Raw genomic sequence first — 4,437 nt, forward strand, 5'->3', positions numbered from 1 at the left:
CGAACAATAGTAATAATATTAAGATCGGTAGAATCGTGTTACCTTAATTATAAGAAATTAGAGAAAATGAAGGCACAAATTGTTGGAGCAGGCAACAGACGTACAAAGAGAGAGATGTAAAGAATTAGAGTTATACGTAGTAATGGACTAATGGCACACCAATTAGAGAGAAGCCATGTGAGAAACAAAAGGAAGAGGCAAAACTATGAATTAAAAATAAAATTGACGGCAGGAGGCTATATTATTGAAGAAGTGATTGGTAGGGATCACGGCTATTTCATAAGACTAGGTTATTAGAAAAAAAACAAGTGTTAGGTCTTCTTATATAATACTATAAACCCATCGAACGTGTTTTCCATATAAAAAGTAGAATTAGGAAATTCTGTAAATATAGTTACTCAATGATAATAAGTAAAAGTAAGAGAGAAACCGTTAAAAATTTGGATTATTACAATCTTTCCCTTTAAAAGGAACTTCGTCCTCGAAGTTCGAGTTCAGAAAATAATAAACCTATAAAATTTGAGTGGTATTACACTCCACCCTCCTTAAAATAAAGTTCGTCCTCGAACTTAAACTTTTCGAAAATGAATTAAATGACAAGTCAAAATTGAAGAAGAGTTTAAAAACTTAAAAGAGCGGTGTTAAGATGTGACGATCTCAACTCCTGACCAAGAAAGAACCCGCTCTGATACCAATTGTAACACCCCTGATTTTCGGCTAAATTAAAATTAAATTTTACATATAAAACTCGCTGAAATACAGAGATATTATAATTAATATACAATGTTTTTCTTACAAAATGTCTCTTAAAATAAAATATACAAAAAGAACTAAAATTTTTACAAAGTCTTTAAATAAAATCCTATTGAATAGCAGCGGAAGTAACCCGAAATAAACCAGAAGACAGAAAGGAACTACCCCCATGACGAGTAGCCCCGAAGGGAGAAAACACGTCAGCCGGAAAGCTGAGTAACAGATAATACCTCAATATAAGCAGAATATTTTTTGGTCATGGCGTGGAAACACAGACATATAAAAAAAAAAAGAAACACGAAGAATAATAAAAACACTCCCCATAAACTACTCTCAAAATCAAACTTACTCCAAAATATAATAGATACCCTTATCCTAATAACTAACTCAATCTCAACTCATTACTCCACCTCACTCATTACTCCGTCTCACTCATTACTCTGTCTCATAATATAATACTTCCAAGTAACCAGTTATCGTATTCTCATCGTCGAAACTAAGACCAATGACAAGGGGTGAGTGAACAGGCGAAAAGACCGTGAAACAATATTTCCATCTCAATATCAATTCCAAACTCATATCATAACTCAATAACCATGGTCACTCCGGACCGTAAGAGAACTCGGCACATAAGGCCCGTAACTCAATACCAGTAACCAATATCCATCTCAATTTCGATTTCAATATCGTCAAAAGGTCCACTAATGAACCATGCTCAACATTTAGAGTAAATCTTTAAGCTACTCACCCACGAGTCTAGGTCAAAGAAAACGACAACAATAACACAATACGAGAGTACAATACTAATAATTCCTAGCCTTATTACCACACACTGAGCCAAATCAAAATTTCATCTTCACGTATTGATCAGGACGTGTTTAACAAATTGATAACCGTATTTATTTGTAACCATCTTATACCATATTCCATGCATTAAATTATTGTCTTTCATTAGCCACTGCACATCCCTTAGTAACCATGATTAACAACCTTACTTCTTAATTATATAATATTCTTACCCCATCTCATAAAATAAAATCAAATTAACAATACAGAATATTATAAATACTACTATCATATGATAACAAGTATAACAAGTCAATTGCGCTATATAATTGTAAGCACATTGATGCCTGTCGTTGTGTGCACGAAAGATAATATTTATAGTCCAAACTACTACTATAGCTAGTGGCAGTCAGGGTCGAACCACAGGGGGGCGATGCAATCAATAGTTGTCTGATTTTAGTCTTTAAAGTAACAAGTGTGGGGGTTTGATTGATTTTGTTCTATAGCTAAAGGCAATCAAAGAAAAGTAAACTAAATAAACGGATGAAATCAAATATTAAAAGGATGCTAAGATGCTCGGTTCACTATAGTTTCGGCGGCAGTATACTAGGTAGGTCTAAAACAAACACGTGAGACGGGAAAATAAGAAGTCCTCTCAGTCCATTCTTACAGGTAGCATCTTTCGATCTCGCTATAGGTCCCTAATACCACTAATACTAACTTTCGTCCTGAAAAGTGAGTAAAAGGCTAAATTAACTCATCTTTCGATCTCATTAATCTAGTCGTCTTAATTAGGTAGGCTATCTCCCTTCCCTATCTTTCGATCTTTATTGGGTCGGTCAAATCCTAGGCATCCAACTAGTCGCGTGCACTCGATTCGTCAAACATAGCAATTAAATTAATTAAAATGAAGGTAGAACTCACGTGGCCAGTCGATCGACCAGGGAACCCAGTCGATCGACCATGGCGCGATTTCTGGACTCCCTATTCTAATGCCGCCTATACTATAGATTCCCTACATCTTAGCACAAGGTATTTAGCTACTCATACTGGAAATAATGATAGCAATAAACTTAACAATTAAAACATTCGAATTCATACTTAAATTAATTAAATGAACAATTAACATAAAACAATAATTTGGCTTCGGGAGATCTAACCTAGTAACCCTAAACTATCAGCAAATTAAAGCAATGAAACTGAATATAAGAACGGAAGAGTACCGTGAAGGGAATCGTAGAAGAAAGATCAAAACCGATTGCAAAAAGAACTTTATTAATGAAAGAATCTAAACTAATGTATGTGTAGAACTTGATGATAAAACTGAATTAAAGCTTGATGATTATTATGAATAACCTAGGTTACGTTATATAGAATATCGCGTAACACTTATTCCTAAACCTAATATACAATGGGCTTTGGAAATCTCGTTCTATTAATTCACGTCAGAATTAACGGTATGGTCGATCGACCATAGCAGCCGGTCGATCGACTGAACTATGCGGAACAGTAGCTCCTGTAAGTCGTGCATTGGTCGATCGACCATGAAGAGCAGTCGATCGACTGCTTTAGCTGATAGTCCGCTTCTAATTCTTCATAAAATTATCTTTCAGGCCTCAAAATGCGCACCAAGCTCGTTCCTTGAGTAAATACTTCATGTCAAATGCAATGCAAGGTACTCGGGGACGGATTTAGCTTGATTTCCGCTGGATTCTTCACATTTCTGCAATAATGTACAAAAACACGAAAGTAGACGGAAATAGGAAGAATAGTTGCATAACTACACAAATGAGCTCTGAAATGCGTGTAAAATGAGGTGTAAAACATCATATAAATGACACGCATCAAACTTCCCCAAACCAAACCCTTGCTTGTCCCCAAGCAAGAACAAGACTCGATCTTAAAACCTAGTGGAACGAGTTCAATCTCAGAGCGAAATGCAAACCGAATAGCCTAAACCAATTTGATGCAACAACTAACAATCAATTAGCATTATGAATCATGCAAACGAGTTATGTAGTCATTAAAAACCTGCTGAACCGTCAACTGTAGAGACTTATCAATTCGGACTCTCACGGGTCGCTCATATCACACATAAGCGCAGGTGAATAATGTAAAGATAGAAAGAAGTCAATGTAATGACACTCACCTAACTACGACCTATAAGAACATGCATTCAATCTAATATGAAAATAATCTCTACAACCGTACATATGCATTCCAACCAAATAAATGACCATGACACATGCCGAGGTAAATATGGATATGTGAGGTATAGGTAAGAAGAGGCTAAGATAAATTTGGATAAAAACAGAGTTAAAAGCCAAGCTAGTAACTAAGGGAACCAAATCATAACAACATCCAACTTCTTGCTCAAACTTTCAATCGAAACGGTGCTAATAGCAAGCACAAATCTCACAATCTCCGATCTAATCAATTCCCCAAATGATGATAATAAAGCATGGGAATAAAAATCACCAACTAATCAAAACTCCAACCATGTGATTTTATTTTCTCTTTTCTCGGCATCGGTCGATCGACCGAGATGGGCAGTCGATCGACCGCCCTCTACAGTACAGCATGCATTTTTTCTTTTTTCGAGTAATTTTTCTTCTCTTTTTTTTTTTCAATTCTATTCTTTCTTCTTTTTTCCTTCCTTTTTCATCTTCCCATCAACATCTCAAAAGAGCATTAGCTACCAAAAACGAAGTAACAATCCCAAAAACTAAACTACTAGCTTGACAAGGGCAGGTAAATGTAGGATGTAGTAACGGGACAAAAAGGCTATTTTTGGCAGTGTGAGGCTTATGGGCAAAATGAATAAAGGGGTGACCTCTTCCACATATGTCAACTAACCACAAACCGAATGCATACGGGTATTAAGTAGATCAAGTTCAT

Source organism: Silene latifolia, chromosome 2, assembly GCF_048544455.1.
Source record: "Silene latifolia isolate original U9 population chromosome 2, ASM4854445v1, whole genome shotgun sequence".
Taxonomy (NCBI): Eukaryota; Viridiplantae; Streptophyta; class Magnoliopsida; order Caryophyllales; family Caryophyllaceae; genus Silene; species Silene latifolia.